Here is an 18894-nt window from a genome sequence, read left to right on the forward strand (position 1 = left end):
CCTCCTTCTGTGGAGACTTTTTAATCCATCCTCTCAGTGGTCATCAGACAATGAATCTATATATAATAGGTCTTCTATACCTATAATCTTGTAATATTTGTAATCTACTATACCTGTAATCCTGGCACTCCAGAGGCAGAGGGAGGAGGATCATGAATAAGGAGACTGTCTCAAAAAAAAAAAAAACCTAAAATGTATTTTCTACACATGTAACCATATATATATATATATATATATATATATATATAATTCCTAACTTCGTGAAACAGGGAATTGCATGGAGATGGTGTGCACTGTGCTCATTTGCATATGCAAATGTCTTCTCACAACAATGACACCAGAAAAGGCCGCTGAGCTACCAGGTGCTCACACTCTACAGAGAGAGTGTGACAGGGACAGAAACACAGAGACACCACGGTTCCAGTGTGTGAAGTCTGAACCAAGGGAAAAGCAGTTCTGATACCCTTCTTCCTCCGGTCAATGCCTTTTCTGGGAAGTTCAACGAAGATTAAAAACCCAGCAGGGCTGGAAGTATGACTCAGTAGGTAGAGCACCTGGGTCTCACACCCGGCACGCTTGTAATCTCAGCACCGGGGAGGCAAGAGGGTCAGAAACTTAAGACTATCCTCAGCTATAGAGGGAGTTCAAAGACAGCCTGGGCTCCGTGAGACCCTGTCTCAAAAAGACAAGAACTAAAGTGAAATCTCAGAATCTAGGCTTGAGAAATGTGACCTAAGTTGTCACCGCTTGGAGGACCTGTCACCATCGATACAAAGGAATAGACTTTCTCTGAGGATCAGGTCCATCTGGTGTCTCCAGATCACTTGGAGCCCCAGCATCTGCTCGCTCCTGCCCGTGACATCCTCTGCCATCATGGAACATCCTCAGACTTCCAGAATGTTTAGCTGGAATCCTGGACCCAACCCGAGTGACAGCCACTCGGGTTGTGTGACTCTCTTGGCTGGTAGCAGCTGGTAGCTGACTGATAGTTTTTCTACAGAACCACTGTCAGGGTCCCCTTTTCTATCCCTGAATATCCTCCGTTAATTAGTCCCAGAAGTCCAGAGGTCTCGAAAGCTCTGGAAAAGACTCCGGAGAGATCAGCAGCCCTGTCACAACCCACTGTGGATGTCTCATCAGCACTGTGTGCACTAGCCGGGTAGGGGACACGGCTGCTCCCAGGTGTGTGTGGTGACGGCAGTGGAGGTGACAAGGGCCGTTCTTGGGAGCACTGTGCCATCGAGAATCTAGCTTCTGAGAACCGATTTCCTCACGCTGGAACAGGAAAAGACACTAAAACCCCTTCTCTTTCTTCCTTCCTCCATGGTATACCCTCTGCCCCTGCAGGAGCCTTTTGCTCTCCTGCCTCAGGGAGGGAGGCCACATGAAAAAGGAAGCTCCTTATTGCTGGCTTTGAAATAGGGTGTGCCCAGCACCTGGGCAGTTTATGCAAAAGGATGGAAAGCCTGGGGTACAAAATTAATTCAAGGCCAGCCTGGTTCACATAATTAGTTCAAGGTCAGCATGGGCTAAATGGTGAGACCCTGTGTCAAGAAGAAGGAAAAAAAAAAACGAAACAGAATTGTTGGCTCTTGACAATTTCCATCTGTGTCCTGTGTCCTCGGGATTTCACTTTCAAAACTGAGTAACAGACCTTCCTTCTGGGGGCTGGAGAGGTGGCTCAGTGGTTAAGAGCTCTGGCTGCTCTTCCAGAGGACCCGGGTTTGGTTCCCAGTACCCACATGGCAGTTCATAACCACCTGTGGCTCCGGGTCCTAGGGATCACCAAGGCTTCCTTCTGGCCTCACAGGGCACACTGAGACAGATATCCTTAATTTTTTTCTTGTACTGTTTGTTTATGGAACTAAACCGATGACCATGTGGCTATGTACTGTTTCTAACCTCCCCTGCCACTGGGATATGAAAGCAGGCTCAGAGAGTGCCCTGACTTACCCAAGGCCACACAGCAGTGAGAGCCAGGGCTGGGGTTTGGGACCCCACCATGAACTCATTTTCTCGCTCGTGGGGCAGAAATAGCTGTCTGTGCAATTTTCAAGCAAGGAATTTTCAAAAAAAGGTTTCTGGAAAGCAAGGCATAGAGCCAGCATGGTGAAAACAGCAGCGTTTGTTTGAAACTCGGGGTGTAGAGTTTCATACCAGCCAGTTGCCGGCTGCCCCACACTGATATCAGGCCTGTCTGCCTCAGTGTTACAGACCAGTGCTGGCAGCAGCCTGTATTTAACCAAGATCCGAAAGGGAACTGGACTCCCCATGCCTCACCAGGCCCAGGGAGGGGGACAGGTGCTGGTCCAGAAGAGAGTGTCGGCCAGGGCCATGTGATATATATATATATTTTTTAATTTATTAAAGATTTCTGTCTCTTCCCCACCGCCGCCTCCCCTTTCCCTCCCCATCCCCCAATCAAGTCCCCCTCACTTGTCAGCCCAAAGAGCAATCAGGGTTCTCTGCCCTGTGGGAAGTCCAAGGACCACCATCCTCCATCCAAGTCTCGTAAGGTGAGCATCCAGCCATGTGATATATTAATGACGCCACAGAGCCACTATTTCATGAAATAAGAATGGAGAGGAAATAGTTTCAGCTGGAAAGTGGATGTCAGGCACAATACTGTCATACTACAGAAGATTCTCGGCCCCAAGGGTAAAGCAAGAGTCTACGGGAATGAACGAGACATACCTGTAATGAAGGCAGGCCGGCAGCATGGTCCAGGGAGAACTCAGCTGCATAATTCTTTAATATCTGTTTCAGATTTTCTGTTTCTCCATCACATTCAGCAGTCTGTTTTTTGACAACCTATAAAATAACACACATCCCCCCCAAAGAAGCGTCATTGTTACCATCTAAGAAATAAACAAACTATATGTTACCTTTTCCCCCCAAAGAAGCGTCATTGTTACCATCTAAGGAATAAACAAACTATATCTGTTACCTATCCCATCCCTCGTTCCAATAAAATGCAGAGACAATGTAACCACACAGATTCCAGGAGGAAACAGAATCTTTTTTAAAAAATAAAAAACTTTATATTAAAAGAGAGAGAGAGAGAGAGAGTGCCTGCTGCTCATGTGTAGATGGAGGGACTCGCCCCGTACACAAGATCAGTGTTCATTTCCCACTTTTCTCAGACACTGGTTTTTAATTAGGGTATTTTATTCATTGTATATTGTTCCAATGACACACACACACACACGTGTGCGCACGTGTGTGTGTGTGTGCGTGTGTGTGTGTGTGTGTGTGTGTGTAATGTGTGGAGACCAAACCCAAGGCCTCTCACATACTAGGTGGGCCTTGTACTGCTGATCCAACCCCCCTGTATTCAGTGCTAAGCCTTATTTGAAGACAGGACCTCATGTAACCCAAGCTGGCCTGGAATTTGCTATGCAGCCAAGGCTGATTCTTTTGCCTCCATCTCCCAAGTGCTGGGATTTCAGGCACAGGCTGCCACACCCAATGTATGTGGCGCTGGAAACTGAACCCAGGACTTCACACAACCCAACAACTGAGCTGTGTGACCCAAGAACCTTTTTTTTCTGTTTTAATATTGCACCAAGCACCATGGAATACACCTGAAATCCCAGCACTTGGGAGGCTGAATCAGGAAACTTAGAAGTTTAAGTCAACCTGAGTTAAGTACTGAGACCTTATCTCCAAAACAAAGAAATCGCCTTTAAACTAGTTCGAGCATTTTTCAGTTGGGAATGACTTGACTTAAAACATTTGGATTTGTGTGATGGTTGACGGTGGGTGACCGTGAATCATTCAGCGGACACCGTACGTAGAGTTTTGAATCTTGATTATTTCCCATCCCTGCCCTGCACTCCTACTGATGTGTGGTGTAGCTTAACAGTCAGTGATCTGGACTAGGCCGGTCCTAGTGACAGAGGCCCATGACCCCAGCTCTTTGAAGGTGGGAGACAGGAGGACCCCCAGTCAAAGGCCAGCCTGAATAGTTTAGTGAGACCATTAAAGAAGCCTTTTCTTGGGGACTGGAGGTGCCTGTCACTGGTAGCATGCTTGCCTGGCATGTGTGATGATCTGGGTTATTGAACCCCAAGGAAGGAAGGGGTGAGAAAAGATGAGGACACTCTGGCGGGATGCCCAACGTCACCATGGGTGCGCTAGGAAGCAGCTGGGCTCTGCAGGGAAGTCTGGTAGTTGTATCAATAGAGTTGTGACTTCCGACATTACAGCCTCTCAGGGCATTGCTCCATCCTGAACTGAGGTTGGGGACATTTCCCCAGAATCTGTGCCCTTAACTCCAGTTCCAGCCCAGCTGCCACCTGCCAGGTTGCCGTGCCCCTCCTCTCTTTGATCTGCAATGTCCCCATCTGTAAGATTGGGTGCCGGTGGTGCCCACCCCGCTGGGATTCAGCCAGCGCCCAGCTGTGGAAACCACCGTGGGAAAGAGAAACCTGGTGCGCTGTTGGCATAGGGACCAGGATGTGACTTCGTGACTCGGGGCTACTTGTATATCCCAGGATGGGTCTTATTCCTGGTTTGCACCCACTGAAAGCTGCTATGACCCCTCCCAATATCAGTACCATGGCAACCAGATGCACCTGCCCTCCCCATGTTTCTAAAATGCCTCCCAGAAACAGTGCCACCATAACTAGGCTAGATCATAGTCTTTTTGAGTCACACAGCTTGGGCACAAAACCAATTTGTCACTTAGCTGTGTTACCTTTGGCAAGCTGATTAACCTCTCTGAGCCCTAAGTTTTCCTCCTAATATCCATCTGCAGGGGTGATTTTAGTATCGTCTTCTATCCTGTGGCACCCTCCTCCCCCTCCTCGCTTCTGGTGACTGCTGGCGTCGTCATTGTTAAATGCTCAGAAACAATGAGCCCTTGGGGAATCTTACTTTGCTTGTCATCTTCAGGGGAGGGAGAGACAGTCAGCTTGCAACTGGAAGGTGCCGTGAGAGAAGGAGAAAGACCTCACTCCTGAATATGAGGGCTTCCGCTGAATAACATTTGCTCAAACTGGCCTCCATATTACAATCCTCCTGCCTCAACTTCCTCAGTACTGGGGTCACTTCCTCAGACCTGGCTTCGTTCACATAATTTAATTTACTGACGTGCTCGCTCACACACACACACACACACACACACACACACACACACACACCATATATATGTGTCTGTATACCTATGTGTGCTTATATTTATATTATTTGTATTTATAATAGCCTTCTTTGTTGACTTCTATTGAGAAGCAGGGAAATCAGGTCAGTCTGGAGACACCTCCACACCCTTGCTGGTGTTCCACACCCAACCTAGCCCAGCCCTGTGTACTTCCCTCTTGGTCCCAGCAGAGCAGAGAGGTCAGGCCCTCTGGCAGAAGAGAGAAAGGACAGTCCCCACTCTGGCTTCTGGAAAGAAATATGACAGGAAACTGCTGGGGTCTGTCCTGTCCAGGGCAAAAGGACTTGAAGACTCAGGAGGTCTCCACCCTGGCAGTGAGGTCTGGCTAGGGATGGAACCCAGGGTCCTCACCCCTGTGTGGCAAGCATTTTGCCTCCCAGCCCTAGCCTCGTGGGAGCCAGGAAGTACTCACATGCCTGGGAAGAAGGCTGCAGGAATCAGGGGCCAGCCTAATTCTCTGTTGCCCAAGAAGGCCAGAGCCTGACAGGATGTGTGTCCTCAGACCCCAGCTCCGGGCCTGACCTCTTGAGCTCCTTGACGATTCTTCCCCTTGGCCGACTCCCAGCCTCAAGCTGCAGAAGCCATAGAGAAAGTGTGGACTGAGAAGGAGCCTTGTGGCCGGAAACCTAAGTCATTCTTTTTCATTCCCCCTGTTAGGCCAGCACACAGTAGGCACCTGATCTGTGCCTTTGGTTATCACAGAGCCTAGCAGCGTTTAAGGCAGGATGTGTACTTTCTCTCTAACCTGGACGGCCCAGCACCACGTCTTCTGAAGGCAGAGGCCAGGACCAGCTGAGGATACAGCATTGCCCATATGAGAGTCCTAATGAGGCCAGAGAGATGGCGCAGCCGCTAAAGGCTAGGCTCACAACCAAAAAATATAAGAGAGCCTTGCAGAAACCAGAGCTGGACCACGTATGTCCAGATGAGACTGGGGTCCTCTGCAGGGTTCAGGAGAGGTTGGGGACAGGAAATGGGGACCACTTCACTGGTCCAGATGGGCTCTGTCTCACGGTAATCATCTTACAGCAGCTGACACGGGGCCTCAGAGCTCGAAAGATCAGTAAGAAATTGCTAGAAAGAATCAAAGGTGAGGCAAGGAGGGCAGAAGAGGGCACCGGATGCCCTGGAACAGGAGCTGCTGAGCCACCTTCCTGGCACCAGAATGTGACGTAGTTTGTTGTGTGTAAAATGCTCAGAACAGAGCGTGGCACGCAGCGAGTGGGTGCTTGGTAAACATTATTATTTCTGCTGTCTACAGAATGGAAGTCACAGCACCAACTCATGTGACGTGTGATGGGTGCTGGGAACCCCCCCACCCTGCCGCCTTGCCTGGATGTTCTTCTCCCGGGCTGCAGACTGCTCTACGCTCCTACTTCAGACAGCTGCTCCGCTATTAGTCTGTTTTTCAAGACTGTAATGAAATCCCTGAAGCAAGGAGCTTTATTTAGCTCACCGTGAAACAGGTTGGAAGTCAGAGCAGCATAGAGCGGGCTCCGGTGAGAGCCTCTTGGCTGCAAGGCTTCCTGGCAGGTGGCACTGCGGTGGCTGGCGTCTGAGTAAGAGGGGAGATCAATAGCCCTCTGAGGTCTAGAAGTTAGGGGGGGGCAGAGGCTGGGGGAGAGGAGGGTGGAGGCTGGGGAGAGACCCAAGGGCTAAAACAATCCTCTCCCCAGGGCTAATTCAAGAGACCCAAAACCTAAGACTCCACCAGACACCCCCCCCTTGAAGATACCCTCCCCTCAACACTGCCACACTGAGAGCCATGTCTTCATCATGTGAAGTCTGTGGAGGGCACCCAGTCCATACCAGTTCCTGGCCAACACAGTGAGCAGCCCGCTCACTCAGTCATAGCTCCCCCCCCCCGTCACCCATTATCTTGCGTTTGTAGCTCCTGAAGTGATATGTGAGTGGTTGCTCCTGTGTGGCATGCCTGCTTCTGTCCAAGATGTCACGTGCACACACACACACACACACACACACAAGACAGGACAGGTCTGCTTCTGGTCACTGTTGTGTCCGGTTGTGGGATGGCACCTGGAACATGGTATGGGTTCCATAATTATTTGCTGAAGGGGTCAGTGAGTGAGTGAATGGATGGGTGGTGGCCTGCCGCCTTCCTGAAACTGTGCACAGCTTGATGCCCAGCAGGGAGGACCCTGGGCAGATGGACAGGGATGGAGAGGGTCTGAGCTGTGGGAGGGTCTGAGCTGTGGTGGGCAGAGGTGTGGGAGTAGAGAGGGTCTCGGCTGTGGTGGGCAGAGGTGCAGGGGAGGAGAGGGTCTCTACTGTGGTAAGGATCTCCAGTCAAGGTGAGGCTAAAGCCAGCAGGACAGCTGCTCAGTCTGGATAATGCTCCCTGACATGTCGAGTCTTTAGTGGGATTAATGCAGACACCATGCCCAAGAGGGACCAGAGCATGTGTGACAGGCACACTCTGACTCCAGGCTCTTTATCCTGGAGTGGCCTCAGCACCCTCCAGACGCTTGACCCAGGGCTGCGAGCACAGCCCTGAATTCTTTGTCTGTAGTTATTGAACGCCTGCTGTGTACTGGACTTGTTACCATGTATGTCCCTCAGTCCTTCGCCCTGACCCTATGGTGCTCACTTACTTATTTGGAAATTTTGGTTCCTCGATAGTTACAAAGCACCTACTGTGTGCTGGGCACACGGGGACAAAGAAGCTGGTAGAGGGATCTGAGAGGCCGACCAGCCAGCGCGGGCAGGCTACATAAGCTTCAATGGCTTTGCGCTGTATCTGAGTGCAGCGGGAAGACACCACGGGCCTCTAGGAGTGCCAGGACCTGGTTTGTACGTGCCGGGACCATCGTGGTGGGATAGTAAGCGCTGGACCCTGCAGGAAGTGTCTGTGATTTCACTTCAGACTTTCCAGAAGAGGCATTTCCTCCAGGGTGAACTGCAGGGGAAAGAACTCCCGGGCCAGGCCAGGGGACAGCAGACAGGGAGGGGCCAAAGCCTCCTTACTTCCCCTTTGCTACAGGGAAAAGCGAAGCCAGTGGGGCCCGGGAAAGAATGGGAAGAGCAGGTGAAAGCCACAAACACTGCTTGGCCCTGTGGACTGGAGGTGTGTTCACAGCAGAGGGCTCCAAGTCTTTTGCCTGAGGTCTCTGAGCAACTGGGTACCTACTGCCTCAGTGGTAGCACCAGTCAGAGAGGCGGGCAGTCCCCTGCGTGAGTAGCTCTCCAAAGTCTCCATTTACTGGGGTGTTGCTGGGCTGACCATTGCTGCGTTGATTCTTCAGAGGAGAAAGGCGTATTTTTCCCACTCATCTGGACATCAACAGCCAAGGGGGTAGGATGGTGGCTCTAGAAGGTTGTCAGGGCACCAGCTCGCCCCATCTTCCTGCTCACCCCTTCCTGAAGAGTGTAGCTTTCAGCATGGTGGCGCCACGTGGCTGCTGTAGTTCCAGCCATCACATCATCGTCCCTGGCAGCAGGATGAGGAAAGATCTCGAAAGAGGAGGCAGTGTTCTCTGCTTTAAAGAGATGTCTGAGTGCCCACACAACACTTCACCCATCTAGCAGCAAGGAAGGCTGGGAGATGGAATCTTTAAGCCAAGAATCTGTGTTAGGCATTTGAAAACCGGGGTTCTGTTGGTATGAAAGAATAGGACCTGGGGGACTTGCTGTTGGCAGCACGTGCCTTTCCTTGAGTGGCCCTGGGCACACAGGGCGCTCACCACTGGGACTCGGTGAATCAGGGATAGAGGAGGCCCTAAGAGGGTTCCCAGGACAGAGGCCCGAGCTCGGAGCCCTATGGCCGGATTCCCCTCAGCTTCTTCCCCTTTCCTCAATCAGCAAAGCAGCCATTCCAGGCTCCTGACTAAGCCCCGCCCTTCCCCCCTCCTTTAAGGTTCAGGTTTGCACTCTGCTGCCCAGTGTCTCCTGGGCACAGCTGAACATGGCCAGCATCTCGGAGGACAAATATGGCAGCACTTTCTGGACTGTCTCCTTAGACTGCTTGCTATCGCGGCCTGTGCTGCACTTAGTGTAGGGGGGACCCTCTCGTGTCTGCTCCCCACCTCAAACATACTTGCCCAGCCGCTTCCCACCCCAGGGCCTTTGCATCTGCCATCCCTTCACCTGGAAGGCTTCCCTCGGGCCAGCTTCTCCTCATCCCAGGCCTGAACAGCTCCCTCCCCCCCCCCCTGCCGGGCCACCCCAGCCAAAGCCAACCACCTGGTAGTCACCTCTCTCCCACAGGCCTACTTCACCCTCCATAGAAACTATCAGACCACATCAATCTGTTTTGTTATTGGTCGCCAACACTCAGGTTTCCCCACTGTTCATCGGTGGGTCTCTAGGACCCAGAGACCTGGCCTGTGAATGAGTGAAAGACTCAATGGGTCCTCATAGAGACACCTGAGCCACATCCCAGCCCAGTTCAGGTTCTTAACCAACCCGCTCACTGCCTCCCTCCTGCTGGGTGTGGCTCACCGTCCATTCCTGATGCCCTGGATTTGGTCCCCAGCAATGCTGGGAGTGGTTGCTCCACCTTCATGCTTTAAATGCTTGAAGAAAGACGGAGGTCAGGCCGGCATCTCCCAGCCAATCTGGAGACTGAGGCAGGAGGATCATAAGCTCAAGGCCAGCCTGGATGTCTTAGTCTACTGACATCTCCTCCTGTCCCCTGTCACGTCCTGTGGTAGAGGTGACAGCTGCACACTGGTGTGAGAGACTCACTAGATTCCGAGTCACCAGGGAAGGGAGCAGTGCAGGAGGCCCACAAGGCTCTCTAGGCCAGAGACATGAAGACACTCAACAGAGGTTGTCCAGTTGGAATTAGAAGGCAAGGCTTACCTGTCCAATTTTGTGTCAGTGACTCTGTAGTGAGACAGGACAGCGGCGTTAGAAAACCGTATTGCTCCAGCAGCCAATGTGGCCATGAAGAACGGCTCTCCTGAAGCCCTGGCTGCAGCTTTATTCGCTAGCCCCATGGTCCCCTGCTCCACCATCTCTCCTGACACACGGGGTTCACTTCCAGCCGTGAGTCACCATGCTTGGACTCTCAGGGACAGTGCTCTGTCTCCTGTCCCTCCATTCCAGGAGACAAAGGCACCAGTTTGAGGCTCTCTAGAGCCAGCCACATACCTCTTCATTTTATTCTCAGTGCGGCTCTCTCCAGCAGGGACAGCCCGAGCCATTAGTCAATGCTGACTGATAGTCCCCCTGACTGCCCATGTCCTCAGCAGGTCTAGGGGACTGGCAGTCACCCAACCGGAAGGGCAGAGTCCCTGGCTTTCCCTTTCAGAAAGGAACCTTTGGAACACCTCCTCCCCGTGCAGACCAGAGTCCACCTCTCTTGTCCTCTCACAAGGTCGGTCGCTCAGGAGACAGGAGGGGTGACGGTCCCCAGCCCTGACCTCCACAGGGCAGCCTCTGCCTTTCATACATCTATACTACAGATTTTAAATTATATTTGATTGTGTGCGTTCATGTGCCTGTGTGCAGGCCAGTGTGCATTGTGTGTATGTGTGTGTTGCAGTGTACGTATGCATGCTTGCCTCTAGAGTGTTGGGATTAAAGGCACGCACCACCACCCCCGGCTGACTTTGAACTCCTGATTCACCTTCCTTATCACTTCCCAAGTACTAGGGTGACAAAGTAGCCCGCCACACCTGGGATTTGTGCATGCCACCACTGGGCCACATCCAAGCCATTCATTCATTCATTCATTCATTCATTCACTGAGACAGGGTCTTGTTGTGTAGCCCAGGCTGCCCTGAAACTAGCCATCCTCCTCTGATAGGCTGAGTGCGGGGATGGCAGTATGTGCTGCTATGCCCGTCTTGGTTCGCTGCGACTTTGCTGAGCTCTGCCGTGGACCCTGAAGACCCAGTCCATATCCACAAACTGGAAAGTGTCTGTGGAAGATCTCATTGCTGGAATACCCTGTGGACACTTCTGAGAGAAGGGAAGCCCGTGTCTCTGGGGACAGCCAGGGTGACTTCCCTGAGGAGGTGACCTCCAGCTGAATCACAGAGCAGAAGCAGTTAGCTAGCAAAACAGAAGGGAAAATATCCCAGGCACAAGCAAGGGCATGGGCAAAGGCCCTGAGGCAGGGAGGATCACAAAGACAGTGAGGGGCCCAGGAAGCCTGAGGTGAAAGAGCAGAGGGCATATCAGACAGATGCTGCCTGCCGGGTCTACAGACCACGCTCCTAGGACGGTGAGATCCCAGACACCATGGCTTAACCCACAGAGACCAAACGCTGACAGGCTTCTCTGTAAAAGGTCAGCCTGGTGCTGGAGTTCACACCCAAGACAGTTGCTCTCGGAATATCATCTGTCTCCCAGCCAGCAAGAGAGAAAGGAGAAGGGTCCACACCAATTCCAAACCTGGTCACAGGACCTCACCTAGCTGCAAGGGAAGCTGGGATATGCAGTCTTTATCTCAGATGGTCCGTGCCCAGCAGTGGAAAAAGGAAGGAATAGACACTGGGGTGTGTGGGTTTTACAGTGGCTTTGAGGGGGCAGGAGAGACATCATCTGTCTGCAGTGGTACCAATAGGGGTGGATGGTGGTTCGGGGCAGGGTGGTCTTGGTGCCCAGGAGAGCTCGAGTCTGTGAACAGGAATTGGCCAGATGTGAATATGGGGCAAACTGAGGCAGGGTGGTGGGACACACACACACACACACACACACACACACACACACACACACGCTGCCCTGTTTCTACCTCTGTAAATCCATTCAGATCTCTGGAACATTCTTTGCACACAGTAGCAGGTCTGCTAACAGCTATTCTCATTGTCATGGCATGAGGTGGGCCCAGGAATGCAAGAGCTCATGACTGCAGAGGCCTACTGTGAGGTTGGTGCAAAAATCCTGAGGCACTGGGTGGGAGCCTGCCCCTCAGAAGGGGTGGCTGCTCCTTAGCACCACCTAGTGGCTACCACTGGAAGTGCAGGTCAGTGGAGTGCCTCTGATTTGCTGAGGGAATTTTATGTGATATTTATCTAGATTTTTATGTGAAATCTCCCAATTTAACCAGATGTGGTGGTGTATGCCTGTGATCCCAGAACTCTGAAGGATCTCAAGTTCAAGGCCAGCTTGGTACTGAGTTCCAGGCTAACCAAAGCACACACAACACACACAAAACTTCCCAATTGCGACTGCTTCTCTTGTCAAGGCCCACAAGCCCTCCAGCATCCCCTGCTGCTCCAACCCTCCCCAGCCCTGGCAGCAGGCAGGGAGGGGACAACCCCTCAGGCTGCTCCCAATCCCTTTAATCGGATTTGCTCCAGTGACCCTTCCAATTAAAACTCCCTGATGTAATCCCCCCCCTACAGCCCTCACCCCTCCCTTAAAGCCAGGGAAGCGGAAGGGCCATAAAAGGAGCCACTTCCTGTGTCCTTGAGCACTTCTTGGGGAGCCCCACAGCCTGAGACCACATCTACAGCCTGCTTCCCTGACACCCCTGAGGTCATGGGGACTAAAAGCAACAAATAGCCTTTGCAGAAAATGACTTTTTGTTTTTCTGAGACAGAGTTTCTCTGCGTCGCCCTGACTGCCCTGGAACTCACTCCGTAGACCAGGCTGGCCTCGAACTTGCAGAGCGAGATCGGCTTACTTCTGCCTCGTGAGTGCTGGGATTAAAGGTGTGCGCCAAACATCTCCCAGCCAGAAAATGACACTGTCTTATTTTATTGAAGCTTGTTTTACATATCACAGTTTATCTGCTTCTCATGTACAATTCGATGATTGTTTTTAACTTTTTACATTATCATTTGTTAATATCTCCACATATGCTCACCTTAAACCCTGACCACTGCCCTTCCCCACCTCCCTCTCACCCCGCCCACCCCGCACATCTCTCTCATGTCCCTGTCTGTTTAGTTCTGGGACCCACCAAGATTAAGCCAGGCTGTCTGTATGACTGCGGGCTTGGAGCCATCTCTCAGAGCCGGCTGGGCTCAGCAGCAGGCTCACAACTGAAGATGATTCTCCGTGACTCCCCTTCTCCCAGGACCTATCCGTGTCCAGTAGTTCAGAGGTAAAGGCTGGGCCCAACGAGTCCCTTTCACTTCTTTGACTGGTTAGGGCTGGTCCTGTGTGGCCTTGGGCAGGCATGGACGGATGCTGTAGCACCTCTGCTGTCTCGTGTCTTTTTCTCAGTTTCCGGAGCCTTTTGAGGGCATGATCTAAGGAGCTTGCTCAGGGCCATTCCGATAGCTGGATAGTCCATCTTTGGTTGGTCTGGTCATGAGTTTATAGACACTGCCCTTAGGAACAGTTATTAGATACACACACACACACAAGCACGCATGCACAATGCATGTACACATGCATGCATGCACACACATAGAAGAAGCAACTGATGAGTCCCAAATGCCCTAAGTAATTAGCCGGGGACACTTGTGTCTCTGATGACCATGGTGGCCGAGTGACTATGGATGCGGCCTCTCCTTTCTCTCCGGAGTCTCCTCATACAGAAGGGTTGAGCCCTAGGCTGTTTGGACACCCAGTGCCATCTCATCCACCATATTGGAAGGGCAAAGGAAGGGCAGGGAGGTGGCAGCAACAGTGGGAACAGTCACCAGGCTGGAACAGTTGAAGAAAACCTGATCCAAGCAGCCCTGCGTCCCCCCTACATCCCTCTCCTGCTTGGCACACCTAGGGCACCCCAAGGCCTGGGACTTCCTCATGGGAAGAGAATGTGAGCACAGTCCGCCCCCCCCCCCCAGGTTGGCCCCTTCCTCCAAATCTGGAACCTAGAGTCCGGCTCTGAGCCAGTGAGGTCCCAGCTCCCAGGACCAGGAGGACCTTGTGCGGCGGCTGGCCCTCCACTCCAGGACCTGTACGCTTGTGTTCATATGACACTTGCAGGGGTTGATAAGAGATTGCCTGGATGGTGACCTAATGGCAAAGATGGATTTAGTGACTGCTGTGGGCGAGGGCTCAGTTACTTCCACCCCATTCAACAAGGAACTGGAGGCTCAGAGACGGAAAGTAACTTGTCCAAGGACACACAGCTGAAGAATAGAATCACCGAGGCTTGAACCCAAGTCCCCAGCCACTTATAAATGAATACAGAGCTGTGGAGAAATCAAAGCAGTAACACTTAAGAGCGACTGTGCGACCCACTGATCTAGGGGCCTTCGGTGGGTTCTACCTCAGCCTTGCAGAGATGGTCATCCTGCCAAGGTAGGAAACCAGGCACAGAGGACTTAACTAACATTAGGAAGTTCCCCAGGCAGGAGGGTGGCTCTGACTCTAAGGGCTTTGGTGGAAGAACCCAACCTTGTTGGTGAAATTAGGGACACTTGGGTTGCCTGGACACACGTGTGCTGATGGCGTTAGTGTAGGCACACGGAGGCTGGGACCTGGGCTCCCCACTCCCACCACAGCAGACCCCCCAGGGGTGAATGCCCCTCCTCCCACCACAGCAGCAGAACCCCCCCCCCAGGGGTGAATGTCCCTCTCTGGGACTAGGGCTCGGAGGCCTTGCCTCTGATGCACAGGGACTCAGCTTTGGAGCAACAAACTGTGGGCGCACAATAACCAGGTCAATAGTCACCCCTGTCAAAGGCCTTCTCTATGCGGAGTCTGCCCAGAGCTCTCTGGGGCTGGAAATGGGAAAAGGCTTCCCCTGCCAGCCACTGAGCAAAGAGAATCTCCTAGCTCTTAAAGGGACAGACCCCCGGGCCTGGGTCTGAAAAAGCCTGGGTTAAAACCGGTCTCGCTGAACATAGCGGACAATGAGGACTACTGAGACCTCAAGAACAATGGCAATGGGTTTTTGATCCTACTGTACCTATTGGTTTCGTGGGAGCCTAGGCAGTTTGGATGCTCACCTTACTAGACCTGGATGGAGGAGGGTGGTCCTTGGACTTCCCACAGGGCAGAGAACCCTGATTGCTCTTCGGGCTGATGAGGGAGGGGGACTTGATTGGGGGAGGGGGAGGGAAAGGGGAGGCGGTGGTGGGGAAGAGACAGAAATCTTTAATAAATAAAAAAAAAAAGGGACAGACCCCCAACACCTGTTCCAGAGATGGGAGCAGGTGCCAGGAGGATTCAGCCTAAGGCCTGTGCCTATACTGCCCAACCTCAAGACCACTGTGTCCCTAGCCTGGACAAGCAATGTCACAGGTTCCACTCTGGGGCTACCATCAACCTGTCCCGGAGTTTCACCTCCTCAGCACTACTGACCTGGATGATGCTGTTCCTAGGGGCCGTTGTGGGGTAATGGTCTTGGCTTCTGCCACTCTGATACCAGTCACACCCCTCTCATGGGCCATAGCAACCAGATACTTCCGAAAAATTGCTAAGTGTCCCCTAGGGAAAGACCCCCTAGGAAGTAGCCTTGCTGTACAAACAAGGACACTGCCCGTGCCCCAGGCCAAGGGTGGCAGAGCTGGGCACAGCTGCTCTTGGGGAGTGGTGACATATTTATCTTGGCTGTTTAATACCTCTGTCATTAGGCAGGCAAAACGGGAAGGTTTGCATGCTATTTTGTAGAATGTGGCTGGAATTAAGATGGTCCGTGTGAGTTTTTCACAGAGGAGTGTAGGTAACGGGAACTCGCAGAGTTTGGCGTCAGGCTGAGAGAAACAGGCTTTGCTTGGGAGTCCTGATGTGCCGACAGCTGCAGAAAAGCCAAGACACGGGAAGAGGGTGACACCCCGTCTGTGGCCCGTTGCTCAGGTTCACAGCGCAGCAAAGGGGGGGCAGGGTGAGCTCCCACTCCTCCCTTGGCCAGTGTGTGCCAATCCTCTGCCAGTCGCAGGCACTCAGCTCGTCGTGTGTTGATGCCACGCCCTGAGCTGCAGCAGGGTATGCAGAGAAGACTGAGGGTCATTCCTCTTCCCCAGCACTCACAGGTTATCGGCAGCAGTGGGCACATCTGCACATGCACGCGTGCACACAGGCACACACGTGCACACACAGTCAGACACACATTCACATGCATAAACATACACTTACACATACACACACACGCCCACACACGACTGGAACGAGATGTCAGTATCCCCAAGGTACAGCAGTATGGTGCAGAGATCTCAAGATGGAGTGGCCCTTGTATCTAGGGAAAGCAGGGATGATGTCAGAGAAGGGAAGGGGGCCACACAGGCCTGCTTTCCATTTGCTGTTTTGCTTCAGGAGAGTGAGAGGTTGGTTGGTTTTATTTTATGTATTGATGTGTGTGTGTGCGTGTGAGAGAGAGGGGGGGGAGAGAGAGAGAGGAGAGAGAGAGAGAGAGAGAGAGAGAGAGAGAGAGAGAGAGAGGGAGAGCAGGGTCTCATATAACCCAGGTTGACCTCAAATTCACTACGTGGCCAAGGAATGACCTTGAACTCCTGCCCCTCCTGCCCCAGCTCCAGGATGCTGGGATTCCGGGTGTTCACAATCACGCTAGACCAACACTCTGACAATGAAGTCCCCACCCTGACCTCCTCTCTGATCTTTTCTGGCCTCTCAACTACAGCTTCGTGGAGGCACCTGACCATTTAGTTCTACCCCTCCCCCAAGCCATTCTCTTCCTGGATCCCTGAGCACAGATTCCCCAGGGTGAGCTGACTGGGCCTGAATTTTCTGTTTACCACAAATCCAGTCAGCAACAGGAAAGAATATAAACCTGTGAGCCACCCCATCCTCAGGCAGAGGGACAGGTGGCCAATGAGAAGATGCAGGCATTGTGACAGACAGGCTAAGGGTTTCAGTTTTGCACTGAGAAGTCTGGGAAATGTATTAAGTGGAAATTAATGTCTCTAGATTTATATTTTTATAGAAAGACTCCCGAAGTCATTCATTATATCTACTCGCAGATGGATTCATTATTCATCAAGCCTCTTCTCTTGGGCAATCCCTCTTCTACTGTGTGTGTGTGTGTGTGTGTGTGTGTGTGTGTGTGTGTGTAAGAGAGAGAGAGAGCTCATGTGCCACAGTGTGTGTGTGGAGGTCAGAGGACAGCTTCATGGAATCTGTTCTCTTTCCACCCTCATGTGGGTGCCAGGAATCAAACTCAGGTCCCCAGACTTGTGGAGCCTTTGCCCACTTCCCTGTCAACAGCCCTTGAGCTCTCTTCCCGACCCGGGGACTGTATGGTAAAGCAAAGGACTGAAGCCCCAAAGTTCATACTCCCCTCCAATCCTTAGACACATCTAGGACATCTGTGCCCGTAGGAAAGTGAGCTGCAAGATCTTGGGTTTTCTGTTGTTATAAAATGATCCGTAGCATTCTTCTGACATTTATATTTCTTATTTTTAGTATGTGTAGGTGTATCTGAGTCTGTGGGTATATTACATGAGGGCATTGCTATCAGGTGTGTGTGTGTGCGTGTATATCTGCATGAGGGCATTGCTATCAGGTGTGTATTTGTGTATGTGGTGGGTATATCATCTGCATGAGGGCATTGCTATCAGGTGTGTGTGTGTGTATGTGGTGGGTATATCATCTGCATGAGGGCATTGCTATCATCAGAGGCCATGGGCATCAGATCCCCTGGAACTAGAGTTACAGATGGTTAGGATAATGAGACTCAAACTCAGATCCTCTGGAAAAACAAGTACGCTAAACCACTGAGCTGTCCCGTCACCTACCCACCCCTGGTCATGTGACTTTCAACATGCTCTCGTGCTGAGTAATCAGAGGGACCTGGGTCCAAATTCTGGCTCTGCCATATTCTATATTTTGTAATTTTATTCATTTATTTTATGTGTTTGGGTGTTTTGCCTACATGTATGTCTGTGCACATGCACATGTGTGCAATACTCACAGAGCCCAGAAGAGGGCACTGGTTCCCCCTAAAAAGAAGTTACAGACAGTTACAAACACTGGGACTGGAACCCCATCCTCTAGAAGAGCAGCCAGTGCTCTTAACCACTGAGCCATCTCCCCAGCCCCTCATGTGTCAAGTCTCAGTTCAGCAGAGCTGGATGGGGTCTCATAAAGCCCAGGCTGGCCCTGAATTCCTGACCCTCACAAGTGCTGGGCTTACAAGAGCGTGTTTCCACGTCTGGGTTCAGTGGAGTGAATAACACTTGATAGGGCTGACATTCGTGCAGTGAGATAGGACTGTGCTTGCTGGTATTACCCATCATCCCAGGGCTCGAGAGGCAGAGACGGGAATCCTGGAAGGGAGAGGCCCCAGTAACATGGTAACAAGTGGGACCCTGTCAGCAAAAACAACAACAATGAGGTAAACCATAGAAAGTGCTTGGCTCCGTATTCAACCTGGGCACCAGCACCGCACCCCAGAACTATGCCCACAGTCACCCTCGGCCCCCTGACATTCTTATAAATCGCACTGCATTGAGAGGCAGCCGTGTTCATTCCGTCTCATTTTTGTCTAGGCTGCTCCCATCGCAAAGCTGCATGGTTGCAACACGATGCACCAGCCAACACTTTGACTCTCCGAGTTTTTACCTTGAAATTGTTTTCATTTTCTAGCCTCAGTTTTCACATCTATGTCATAAATGGGTTTGCAGAAATTGTCTTTTAAAAGTCGGTCAACCACGAAGTAACTGGCGAGATACGCCCTCGAATGCTGCAGGTCATGTGAAGGTCATGCTTTGCTGGGTGCTGGCCGAGCCCTCTCCTCTCTTCACAGGGAGTTACTGGGTGCTAACTGAGCTCTCTCCTCTCCTCACTGAGAGTTGCTGGGTGCTGACCGAGCCCTCTCCTCTCCCCACAGGGAGTTGCTGGGTGCTGACCGAGCCCTCTCCTCTCCCCACAGGGAGTTGCTGGGTGCTGACCGAGCCCTCTCTTCT

General features: G+C 51.9%; 1 protein-coding gene across 1 annotated transcript in view; it reads left to right on the forward strand.

Moving 5' to 3' along the window:
* The window catches only part of Kcnb1 (potassium voltage-gated channel subfamily B member 1), an 86006-nt gene that overhangs the window by 59473 nt on the left and 7639 nt on the right, over positions 1-18894 (forward strand). The window lies entirely within an intron of this gene.

This window comes from Alexandromys fortis, unplaced genomic scaffold (assembly GCF_014885135.2).
Source record: "Alexandromys fortis isolate MF-2015 unplaced genomic scaffold, M_Fortis_MF-2015_v1.1 scaffold_27, whole genome shotgun sequence".
In the NCBI taxonomy this organism is placed as follows: domain Eukaryota; kingdom Metazoa; phylum Chordata; class Mammalia; order Rodentia; family Cricetidae; genus Alexandromys; species Alexandromys fortis.